We start from the raw sequence: 12,954 nt of genomic DNA on the forward strand, positions 1-12,954 counted from the left end.
AGGTAGATATTTCCCTATAAAATTGATCATTCCCAGTAATCTTTGCATGCCTTCCTTACCTGTAGCAGGTGTCATGTTTGTAATGGCCTTAACCCTTGCAGGGTTGATTGGCACCCCTTTCTCAGAGAGCTTTTCTCTTTGATATGTAAATTTCTTTGACCCTGAACTTGCATTTTTGATTTGTTCAGTTTCAAACTTGCTCTGTGTGCTATTTCTAATGCCTTTCTTAGACTCAAGTCATGTTCTTCCATAGTATTTTCCCAAACTAATACATCATCTATAAACCATAGTTCCATCAAGATCTTCAAAAATGTGTTATATTATCCTTGTGTCTGACATGCAGTGCACAAACACTGTTGGTTGCTATCATGTTTCCATTACATGCTCTAAGTATCACTTTCTTATATACAGGTTTAGTTTTCATTTTTTGAATAATGTATTCTGGTATTACATTGATCTGTGCCCCTATATCTAATTTAAATATCACCTTCAATTCACTGGTGTTCAGGGTGATTGTCCAATCCTTAGGAGAATTAACATCTTCTTGCACTGTGCCAATGAGGAATTCTTCCTTTTCCTTGTTGCATAGATCATGCACCTGCTGTTTCTTGTGTGGTGCATCCTGATGCTTTCTGCAAATTCTTGCAAGGGGACTGAATCTGCAGCTGACCATTTTTCTTCAAGCAATTCTCCTTGGCCTCTGCTTCCCTACTTCATAGTGACTTCCTCCTTTCAGTATTGTTTGTGTGTTGCCTTAGGTTTTTGCAGTTTTGTAATCCTGTCCAGTTCAGCTTGTTCTGTTTTTTCCTCCAGCTTCTGCACATTTGTTATCTCAGGTGCTTGGCATATTCTAACTGCCTTTTCCAAATTAAGCTCAGGATCTAACAGTCTTTTCTTGAGGCTTGTATCCCTTATACCTAATACTATTTGGTGTCTGATTATGGGCTCTTTTAGGTCTGTGAAGTTGCATGTCTGGCTCAGCAGTGTAAGGTCTTTGACATACTCTTCTACTGTCTCACATTCTTTCTGTTATCTTATGTGGAAATTATACTATTCAAAGATTTCATTTTGTTTGGGTATACAATATTCCTCAACTTTTTTTATTATTGTACCATAGCTTTTCTGTTCTGCTTCTGACAATCGTAGGCTATTATAAAGAGATAGAGTTGCTGGGTCTGCTATATTAAAAAAATAGCTACCTTGAGTGGATCTTTATTCTCTGTAGCTGCACCGGCCATCATATATGTGGTGAAGCTCTGCTTAAATTTCTTTCAGTTTTATGCTGTATTGCTGAACAGGTTTAACTCCTCTGGAATTCTAATTCTGAGATGCTCCATTTTTTGTCACACCCCACTCCAGGTACCACATGTGGTTCTCAAATGACCAATGATACAGCTTGTTTATTCAGAGGGCAGTACTCTGCCTACAGTCGAGCTATTCCCTTCTGCAATCCCTGGGGAAATGTAACAATTTATACATAACACTCTTAAAGATAACAATAATGGGCATTTTTTGTGATTAAAATGAAACACCACAAATCTAATCTAATCTAATCTAATAGTGACATTTCATTTAAATCATGGAAAAATGTGGATTTGGGGTTACTATTTTTAACAAAAAATTGGGGATCTTTTAAAATCAGAGAAAACCAGGATCCCTGATAATGGGTATGCTGGCAATTAGCGGGTTATTTTGCCCATCATCTCCTTCTGGGTCTTTCTTAAGAAAACTCAGATTGTGGGGGGAAGTAGGATATCAGGTAGGGTGGTAGGATAGGCTGGATTGATTGAGCTTTACTATCATAGCAAGGTACAGATTTTACACTACTTTCATGGTAAGTGCTCAGAAAACACTACAACCATAACTGAACAGATAATAGCCAGATGTAGCGCACTTTGAAAACGGTGAATCCCACTCTAGAATAGACCTGGATGGATGTGGCATTACACTAAATTGGTTTAGGTTAGAGTGCTTTATTGAACATTGTAACAGATCCATTGGCAATATGTAGGGGGTGCATGTGGGTGCATGTGCACCCCCTGAGATTGGCGGTGTACCCTCTGAGAGAAGCGCCACCAAGGCTACCAGCAGTGTCTCTGGGTGGTAGTTGCTCACCACCCTCCACCCCTTGCCACCAATGCTGCCAGTGGCATCTGTGGGTGGTCACCAACCACCAGTCGGCACTCACCATCCCACCCCCGCACCACTGATACTATCGCAGACACCTGTGGGAGCTCCCTGCTTGGCACACCCCTGCTGCTGATACTGCCACAGCTGTCTGCGGGAGCTCCTTGCTCTCTGCTACCATGCCCCCACCACCATTATCATCACCTGTGGGCAGTCGCCGTGTCCCTCCAGCCTTTGGGGGCATGCATTGTTCATGAACAGATCCCATCATGACTCAAGTTAGGTTGCAGTCCACTGGCATCCCAGGGGCCTCTTGCTGAGTAGCCTGATAGCTTCAGCTAGTGCTTATCTACTCTAGGTGATCATCAGCCCAGCCCTGCCCCACCCCAGGGCTGTCACGGAGAGAAGACAGAAAAGGCTCTGTTTCCTTCCTCTGTGGCCATCTAGGGAGTAGGGAGTGGTTAGGGGAACAGAGCCCCTCTGACATGCAGACCTATACTGGTCTCCGCCTGAACCCTGAACCAGCAACTTGGGTGCAGCCTGCATGGCAGGGGGCTATTCCCCTGCTTCACCCCTTAGCTGCCTACAGTAACAGCCACCAGCAGGTTAGGCTGGGGAGAGGGGTCACAATGGGCAATAAGGGGTAGTTGGCTACTTGGCCGCTGGCCTTGGCCAGTGCAGGCAGGCTTGGAGCCCTCCTCACTAAACAGCAAGCATCTCTTCTGTTTGCTCATGACCTATCCTAGAGCACTTTGAGTAAAGCACAATACTTAGAGCCCTTTCACCTTAGGCTTTTAAAAGTCTGTACTTAGCCATGGCTACTAACTAACCCTGCCACTTCCTTGGACAACAGGATGTACTGTGACATAACTGGACCTTTATATTCTTGACCGTACAAGGCATTCTGACTAGAGAGGGGGAATCTAATAGGAACCTGTGAACCTCCCTTGGCTCTGGCTAAATATAGTCACTAGTTGGAATATGAAAAGCAGTTTCCATCTTTAAACTAAGTACAATGGGGAAGCAGGAGATGGAGAGAGTCTAGAACTTACAAACTGTGAGACATGCAGCAGTACACACCAGGTGTACCAAGGGGCCCTTTGGGCATCAGAATGGGGTGTGGCACCAAAGACACCATTTGGATGGCTCAAGTGCCTCTATACTAATGCTAGGAGAATGGGGGAATAGTCAGGAAGAACTCACACTCCTGCTTGCAGACAATAACTTTGTTTTAGTGGGGCTAACAGAAACCTGGCAGGACCCTACCCATGAATGGGCAGTACAGGTTGAGGGATACAGGTTGCAAAGAAGGGACAGAGTAGGAAGGAAAGGGGGCAGGGTTGTTCTCTATATAAAGGAGCATTATACATCTACCCTAATCAAAATGTGATCAGAGGAGGAGAAAGTTGAGGCATTGTGGGTTAGGATACATGAAGGTTGAGGGGAAAGGGAGTTGGTGGTGGGGCTCCGCTACAGATCACCACACCAAGAGGAAAAGCTAGATATGGAATTCCTGAGGCATGTCTCAGAGACCATACAGTCTAGGGACGTGGTTGTCATGGGGGACCTATGCTGCCATGACATCTGCTGGGAGAAGCAGTCAGCCAAATCCAACTGTTCACATAGGTTCCTAACCTGCATGCAAGACCTTCACCTAACACAGGAGGTATACAGTCCCACTAGGGGGAATGCCTTACTGGACTTGGCGTTGGCTACAGGGGAGGACCTGGTAGGGGACCTGCAGATTCATGGTCACCTTGGAGACAGTGAATCGAATTCACCATATGGCATAGGGTGGGTAAGATAACTAGTAGGGTGGAAGTGCTTGACTTTAGGAAGGCTAACTTCAGTGTCCTTAGGAGTCTAGTCAATGATGTACTGCAGGATAAGAGTATTGGTGAGATGGGAGTCCAGGAAAGGTGGTCGTTCCTAAAAGAAGCAATCCTTCAGGCACAGAGGGAGACTATCCCAGTACGAGGGAAAAGGGGGAATGGAGCCAAAAAACTTCTTTGGCTAAACAAGGAAATCCAGGGAAGCCTAAGGGCAAAAAGAAAGACATATAGATGGTGGAAGCAGAGGGAAGCCACCAAGGAGTATACCTACTTGGTCCACACTTGCAGGGATGCAGTTAGAAAAGCCAAAACAACTACAGAGCTGAGGCTGGCAACACAAATTAAAGACAACAAAAAATCTTTTTGTTAGGTCTGCAGGGGGTAAAAGGAAGGTTCAGGGCAGCATAGAACCCCTACTAAAGAAGATGGAGTAACTAGTGACTGATGGGGGGAGAAGGCTGAGATATTCAATGAGTTTTTTGCCTTGGTGTTCCTGAGCAGGGCTCAAGATAAGTCTCCTAATAGGTTCTTAGATGGGTATCAGAGTGACATCAGTCCACCAACTGTTGATACTGACTTGATGCACAGTCACTTGGATGGACTGGATGTATTCAAGTCAGCAAGCCTGGATGCCAAGAATACTGAAAGAATTGGCCAGTATTGTAGCAGAACCAGTGGTACGGCGGTTTGAGCACTCATGGCACTTGAGTCAGGTCCTGGAGGATTGAAAAAGGGCCAATGTGGTCCCTATTTTCAAGAACAGGAGGAAGGAGGATCTGAGTAATTATAGGCCAGTCAGTCTCACCTCCATCCTTGGAAAGGTCTTTGAAAAGATTACGAAGGTCATATTTGTGGGAGTCCAGCAGGAAAAATAAGGCAGCAGGGAAACCAGCATGGATTCGTAGCAGGTAGATCATGCCTGACCAGTCTGGTTTAATTTTATGACAGGGTCATAAAATGCTTAGATGCAGGAGTAGAGGTGGGTGTCATTTTCCTGGATTTTAGCAAGGCCTTCGATATGGTATCTCATCCCATTTTCATAAATAAATTAAGAGGCCACGACATAGATGTTTACACAGTTACACTTAGCGGTTGCACCCACTGTGGTAGTAGTAGCCGATGGGTAGTAGAGAGTGGTAATAGATGGGTCGGTATTGACCTGGAAGGATGTGGGTAGTGGAGTCCTGCAGGGTTTGGTCCTTGAATCTGTACTCTTCAATATTTTCATCAGTGACTTGGATGTGGGTGTGAAGTGTACTCTGTCCAAGTTTTCGGATGATACTAAATTGTGGGGTGAAATGCACACTTTGGAGGGTAGGGAATGATTGCAGGCAGACCTGGACAGGGTAGAAAAGTGGGAAGTACACAATAGGATGCAGTACAACAAGGACAATGCAGAGTGCTGTACCTAGGGCACAAACACATCCATTACATGTACTGGCTGGGACACGGCCCTCTCAGCAGCACAGAAGTGGACAGTGATCTCAGAATCATACTGGACTCCAAGATGAACACGAGTCATCAGTGTGATGAAATCATCAGCAAAGCTAACTGTACTTTATTGTGCATCAGCAGATGCATGACCAAGGAGGTGATACTTCCCATCTATGCGGCATTGGACAGACCACAGTTGGAGTACTGCATCCAGTTTTGGGTGCTGTACTTCAAGAAGGATGTTGATAGACTCGAGAGGGTCCAGAGAAGGGCCACTCATGGTTAGGGGCTTACTGCACAAGCCCTGTGACGACAGACTGAGAGACCTGGACCTTTTTACCCTCCGAAGAGAAGGCTGAGAGGTGATCTTGTGGCCACCTAGAAATTCATTAGGGGGATGCAGCAAGGGATCAGAGATGCTCTGTTCGCCAGGGCACCTCTTGGGGTAAATAGGAACAACGGTCACAGACTGACAGAGAGCAGGAAAAACTTCTTCAGGGTAAGGGTGGCCAAAGTTTGGAATGGGCTTCCAAGGGAGGTGGTGCTGTCCCCTACCTTGGGGGTCTTTAAGAGAAGGATGGATAGGCATCTGGCTGGGGTCACTTGATCCCAGCACTCTTTCCTGCCTAAGCAGGGGGTCATACTTGATGATCTGTTGGGGTCCCTTCTGACCCTTGCATCTATGAATCTCTCACTCAGCCTTTCGTTTTTTGTCCTGTTTTCCCTTCCACTTATATCTTCTCTTTTCTATATCTTGTTGCTTTTTTAATTAAGAGTCTGGTCTAGCTTTTCAAGACTACCTCTTTTACGTATTGGTGTAACCCAAAAAGGCAATGGGAAGCAGTTCCCTAAACAATCTGATGCTGGTATCAGTTCAACAACTTTTAGAGTGGCCTATGAGATGGCATGCTGTGCCTATGTTTCTCCAGCAAGGTGGAGCCACATAAATGACAACACCAGAGAGAGAAGCTGCATATTTTATTATAACTGTTTTATCCTCTCTCTTTTTGTGGATGTGTTTTTATTTGCCTTCAAAGAAACAGGATCAGTCAGAACAGTGCCACCTCATATCAACCAAGTTCTTCTCTTTTACTTCAAGATTGTCAGCAAGGTTTTTCTGTATCCAACCTCCTTACAGTCAAAGGGAAGGGGTTAGAGGATATTGAATCCTTACTTAATACTTTACATACATTTTTACATGCTGCGGTGGGGAGGGGGGTATGAGTGGGGAGAAGCTTTAATTAGAGAGAGCCACTCTAATTAAAGCAACCAGAGCATCTTGTGTTTCAGTGTCCTGGTGTTCAAAATGGTGGCAGAGATGCTTTATAAAGCACCTCTACCTCCATTTTGAAATGCGTGGACACTGATAAATAAGATTTCATAGATTTCATAGACATCAGGGCTGGAAGGGACCTCGGGAGATCATCGAGTCCAGCCCCCTGCCCAAAGGGCAGGAAGTCAGCTGGGGTTATAGGATCCCAGCAAGATAAGCATCCAATTTACTCTTGAAGATGCAGAGGCTGACTGAAGCATGGTAATTATCATGTTCTAACAGACTCAATCAAACAAAAAAACCCAAGCAAAAAACCCCAGAAGACTCAAATGATTGAGTCTGCTCCAATGTGCTGTAATAGCAATGTGTCAGAGCTGCCTTTGGGCTCCTGTACAGGCACTCTACATTTTCAACTCTTTAACTAATTTTCTTTTTTTTTTTTTCTTTTTTTTGTATAGATTTAATAGAGGTTTAAAAAGTTTTTTTAATGGTGGTTCTTATCAAGTAACTTGCTGTCTGTTCCAAACCCTGAAACTCCTTTACTCTTTAGGATTATTTTACTCAGGATTATTTTACTACTTTTGATACCCAGGACATAATTATAAATAGATTTATAATAGATCACAAGCAACCTATTAGGACTCTCAGTTTATTGAAGTGAGTCAGTGAAGTTATTCAGGATCTTCCAAGAGCAAAACTGTCTAAGGTTCTTTGGTCTATACATCTTAAAGTGCTTTATAATGGAAGGCAAGCATGATGATATTCAGATTTTTGTCCAGTGTCCCTGAGAGATTATGTGACTTTCTCAAGATCACCCAGCAAGTCAGCTTCATAGGCAGGAACAGAAGCAAGGCCTCCTGATTCCCATTCCCATGCATTCATCACAATGCCTTTATAAGAGACTGAAAAACAGTGGGTTTTTATTGTTTGTTTGCTTTTGTTAAATGTACATGATCCTGGAAATTCTAATTATTCAGAAGTTTTTATATTAACAACAGCTTTTTTCACTTTTATAGCCCTTTTAAAAACAAAAAATCCCTTCTGTTTTGGTGAATTCTTTTAACTTTTGTATTTCACTCTAAAAATAGTAGAGGTTGTGCAGTTATGAAAATTGTTTGTATGCAACTAGCCTTCAGCCAGATATTTGAATATCAAAACTGCCCAGAGGTACATAACTAAAAAGTTATTATAGTAAAAGTCTGTTAACCGGCATCTTACAAGCCAGCATGCTCTATTAACTGGTATGCCAGCTTGTAAGATAAAGTGAAACCAGAAGTGCTCACCATAGCGCTTCCAGTTTCTGTGAGCCCCCATAGCCCGGGGCAAAGCAGCCTGTGCTACCAAGCCCCCACGGCCCAGGAGCATAATAGGCTGCGTGGGGCTCTGCGGGGCCCCCCCTCCCTGTCCTGCGGGGCCCACAGGAGGGGCAGTGATGCTGCGGGAGAGGTGGCAATGCTGCAGGAGGGGCGGTGGGATGCCCCAGACGTGGCAGGAGAAGCGGTGGCCCAGGCCACTCAATAAACCGGCATATTTTATTATCTCAATAAACCGGCATATTTATTATTCACTGTAACTGAAATTCCCTACTAATGACAATTCAATCCCATTTTTCCAGTACTGTAACAAGTGGTGGGTGACCAAGGAACTAGCCCTGGGTGTACGCTTAGAGGGTGTGCATGACGGTTAGTCACCGTAGTAGCTGCAGCTGGCCTGGTCTCTGCTGCTATGCCCACTGCTGCCATTGTTCAAGATGCCTGCCCTGTATATTATGCCTCTGCATTTTTTCCTCATACAAATTCCATCTGAAACTGTCACCCAAACCGAGAACAGAAGGATTAGTCATGGGCTGTAAATTTACATTATGACATGTCGAGTTAGAAGAGTGATCTAAAATCAAAATAATGTAAAGCCTGTATGTCAGTTGATCCTAGTCCTTTGAAATAATATTGATAAAGAGAAAAAAACTGACTCCTGTCATATAACAACTGATATTGCTGCCAGGAGTTTAAACTGCATTATCCAAATATCCAGATAATAAATTAAATATTTATTTGTCTGTTCTTGAAATTTTAAAAATAGTAGAAATTGTAGCACAAAAACCCCCCCTGTATATTTTATTCAAAAGGTGAGTAAGAGGAGACTTGATCACGGCCCATAGATAGCTAATGGGAAGAGTGTGAGAATAGGTGATTTTTCAATATAGCAGAAAGGGCATGACAAAACTGAGTGACTGGAAATGATCTCTTTTGGCCTTAAAAATCTATTAATCAAGTTGATCATTTATTTCAGGCTTGATATATAATTCTTAATCCTATCATCACTACCACCCAATTACTATCAATTCTTAATGTCAGAAAATCGTTCTGGATCTACATGGACGTAAAACAATATTAAGTATTTTGGAGTAAAATGCAGTCCTGCAATGCCTGCTGCTGCCATTGTTCAAGATGCCTGCCCTGTATATTGTGCCTCTGCATTTTTTCCTCATACAAATTCCATCTGAAACTGTCACCCAAACTGAGAACAGAAGGATTAAAATTGGAAACACTAGGGCTGTATGAAGCTTCAGGTGCTGATTCGATTCAGAGGAGTCTCAGCCCAATTTGGTGGCCAAATCTCTGAATCTGAATTGAAATAGGAGATTAATTAAAAGGTCTGAATTGATTCAAAGCTCTCTGAATCAATTCAGAAAAGATTCAGAGAGATTCATAGATTCAGGCAGTCCCTGCTCACTGCTGCAGGGAGCTGGGCCCAGACTGTGCTGGTAAGTAGGGGGTGGGGCAGGGGGAGGGGACCATGAGGGGACCTCCGCCAGGCCCCATCCCCTGCCTGCTCCCCCAGCCCTCCCCTCTCCATGACTGCCCTGCCCAGCCCAGCTCGTTAAACAAAAACAAACCCTGAACTCACCAGATGCTACAGCAGCCATTGGGACATCTGGGGACGCGTGGTGGGGATCGCCCCCCCCCCCCACACCTGGTAGCAGCCGGTGAGTACTGGACTTTTTTTCCTAAAGAGCTGGGAGCTGGAGCTGGAGCTGGAGCTGGAGCTGGGCAGGGCAGGGCAGGGCAGCCATGGGTGGGGCTGGGAGAGCGGGCAGGGGATGGGGCCAATCTGGAAATAAGGCCGATTCGGTGGCGGCTGAATCTCCAGGTCAGATTTGGCCAAATTGATATGGAAAGTGATTTGAATCACCAAATCGAATCACTGTCCCCTGAATCAGCTAAATCTGAATCTGAAGCTAATACTAGCTACTATACACAGACCTACTGATCACCTTGTTCTCCTTCAGGTGCTTAGAAATTGATTCTTTGAGGACATGCTATATGATCTTTTCTGTTACTAAGGTCCAACTGACTGGTCAGTAATTCTCCAGGTCCTCCTTCTTCCCTTTCTTCAAGATGAGCACTATGCTTGCCCTGTTACTGTCATCTGTGACCTCACATGACAACCATGAGTTTCCATGAGTAAAATGTAAGCTGTGGCCCATGGCTAGGCAGTGCCCCTCATGTACTGAAAATCTTCTGCATTTCTCTCATCTCACTGTGCCATCAGGTTCATTAAGCAAGAACTATCTATTCCTCAGCACAGCCTGTGTCTGGTTGTCACTCAGATAGGGCCTTTGTTACGGTGTTCCCTGGCTGAAGCCTACAACATTATTTCCATCTTTCTTCCCCTCAGAATTCCAGTTACCATCCTATGTTGACAGCTGCTTGTCACTGGTCCTGACCCTTATTAGTACATGGATGAAGGTGATTGCACTATCTTAGTAATTCCGTCACTATCTGAAAGGCTTTGAGAATACCACCTAAGGCCTTGCTTATTTCTTATTTAAAAAGTATTTAGGTGTCTAACAGTGCACAGATGTGAGTAGTGGGATTCTTTAAGAGTGTGCCTAATTCACACTGTCAGGTACCCAGGTTGTAGCTGTATTGGTCTAGAGGAAAAAGCAATCAGGGCTTGTGGCGCTCTTTTGTTGGACATGGAGAGGGTTGTCTGCTTAGAGCCAGGCAGGGGTTTAGTGTAAGTGGGAGAGATGATGCCAATGTGAGTAGATTGGGACATTGCTTGCTTTAGAGCAGTGTCTTCCTGGGATGCTGGGTCGATATAGAAGATGCAGTAGTTAGGACCAAACTCAGAGCTGTTGGCTAGGATGAGGGCTCAGTAGGGGCAGGTCAGTAAGAAAATCGTTGTCTGTCTGTTCTTCTCATATGGCAGAAGTGTCAATGCAAGGACAAGGACAGAAGAGAAACCTCTCAACTGCCTCCAGTGATCCTCCCTTCTAGGAAGGAGACCAGGGGACTCCCCAGGGAACAAGCACAGCAAACAGCCGCTGTACCAGTAACGTGCAGCTTTTCAGTTGTGGAACTTACTCACTGCAGGACCTGTCCCAAGAATTTGGGCATTATAATGCCCAATGGGAGCAGAGCCCTGCAAGAGAAAACCGCTAGTTCTGGGACCAGCTGGGCACTGCCAACACTCAGTTGCTCTGAGGCGGCAACTCTCATTTCTTGGAGCACAAGCTCCATTCTCCAGCCCCACACAACCCTGCAGGTTCAGCACAGAAAGTTCCCCCTCTACCAGTCATCCCACTGCCTAGAGCACAGATGCAATCCAGCCTGCCTCTCTTACCTGGCCAGCTGGCACACCCTCTCATGGTGCATCTGGGGGCTCTCAAGGAGTGTCCAAGTTCCCTCTTGGCCATTCCCTCCCCAAAGCCCTTAGATATGGCACAGGCCAGGGTCTCCATAGAAAGCCTGGAGAGAGAGAAGGCCCAGATTTACGGACTGTAATGAGATGCTGCAGCCAGAGCAGAACCAAAACTGCGTGTCACTCAAGAGGTCCATTACTCAGACTCGTGCTGCACAAGGCAGGCAGCTCAGATCAGACCAATGATGCCATTCTTTGTCATGCCTTGTAATCCCCTGACAGGGACAGGAAGGGCAGAACCTTGCACAAATCAGTTCTGGAAGCCAGAAGGGATGCATGGAGGCTCTCCCAAGCCAAATGCACTATGGAAAGAATTGGGAAGCCATTTTTCTCCCCCTACAAGGACAAAAGCCACATGTAGAGCATGGGAACATGCAGAATCACATGCCTGGGTCCCAAGCACTGGGAGCCCAGCGTGTGCTGGTCACTGATGGAGATTGTGAAGCCTCTGGGATGAAACTGCCTGTCCTGTCCCAGAGAAGCTCAGATTGGAGGAACAAATAGGCCCTCCCAGCCTTAACATTTCAAACTCTGCCCTTCTTAGACAACCCCCTACTTCTTTCAGCTGCCAGGACCAAGACAGCTCAGCACAGCCCTTGGCAAGGACAACAACACCCTGCAGGCAGCTAGCCTGAAGTGAGGCCAAACCTGTGGAAGCATTCACAGCCTACTCCTTACCTTCAAGGGTTGCCCACTGCTCGCAGCTGCTCCTTCTGCAGCTGCCTCCTCCGGATGCTCCCTGTGGGCATTGGCATGTACTGCCCTACAGTGCAGCAAACTTGCTCCAGAAGAGCAGAGAATCTCTGGGAGAAGCTCCCTTAGCACTGGGCTGGAGTGAGTGGTGGTGAGCATCTCCAAAGATGTACATGTTGCCTGAAGAGATAGAGAAGACCAGAATCAGTCTGGAGCAGACGCCTGGCCATTCATAACTCCAAGTGGAAAGTTCTCTTCCTCACATCCAGGAGAGCACAGAACAGCTCTGGCAGCAGCTCCCTTAGCACTTGGCTCCCTTCCCAGTCACATCCCTGCGCTTCCAGTCACATCCCTTCCCAGTCACTCCCTTCCAAGTCACATCCCTGCACTTCTGCCTGGGAAGTACAGGGTCTCCAGCAGCCTGAATGGAGAGCTGCAAAGCAGAAGGAGCCTTTCAGTTCCAGGAGTTTCTAGTTCCAAAATCTCATGGAGTCAGTCACATAGCATTAAGCTGCTGTGTGTCTGTTGCTGATGGAAGAGCAGGGGTGACCAGAGGGACAGGAGAGAGCAGGGGAGAAAAGCTTGCCCCACAGCCTGGCATCCTACCTCAAGCTCTTGAGAACCAGGATTCTAGCCCTCAAGGGGAACTGACAGAACTGGGCCTGGGCTGTCACTCACTGCTAGAGGCCCAAGGGCCACGATGTCCTCACCTGAGCTCCTGTCTGTGCCAGCTGGATGTTGAATCTTGCTCATGAGCAAATGTAGTATGTAGAGGGTGAAGAAATCATTCCCCCCTCAAGACCCTCCAGAACTCAGAGGTGTCACTGCAATTTAACACAAATTACATACAAGCTGCGGATAATCCTGTGACATCATGAAACAATAGGA

Source organism: Crocodylus siamensis, chromosome 1, assembly GCF_052110815.1.
Source record: "Crocodylus siamensis isolate JL-2025a chromosome 1, ASM5211081v1, whole genome shotgun sequence".
NCBI lineage: Eukaryota > Metazoa > Chordata > Crocodylia > Crocodylidae > Crocodylus > Crocodylus siamensis.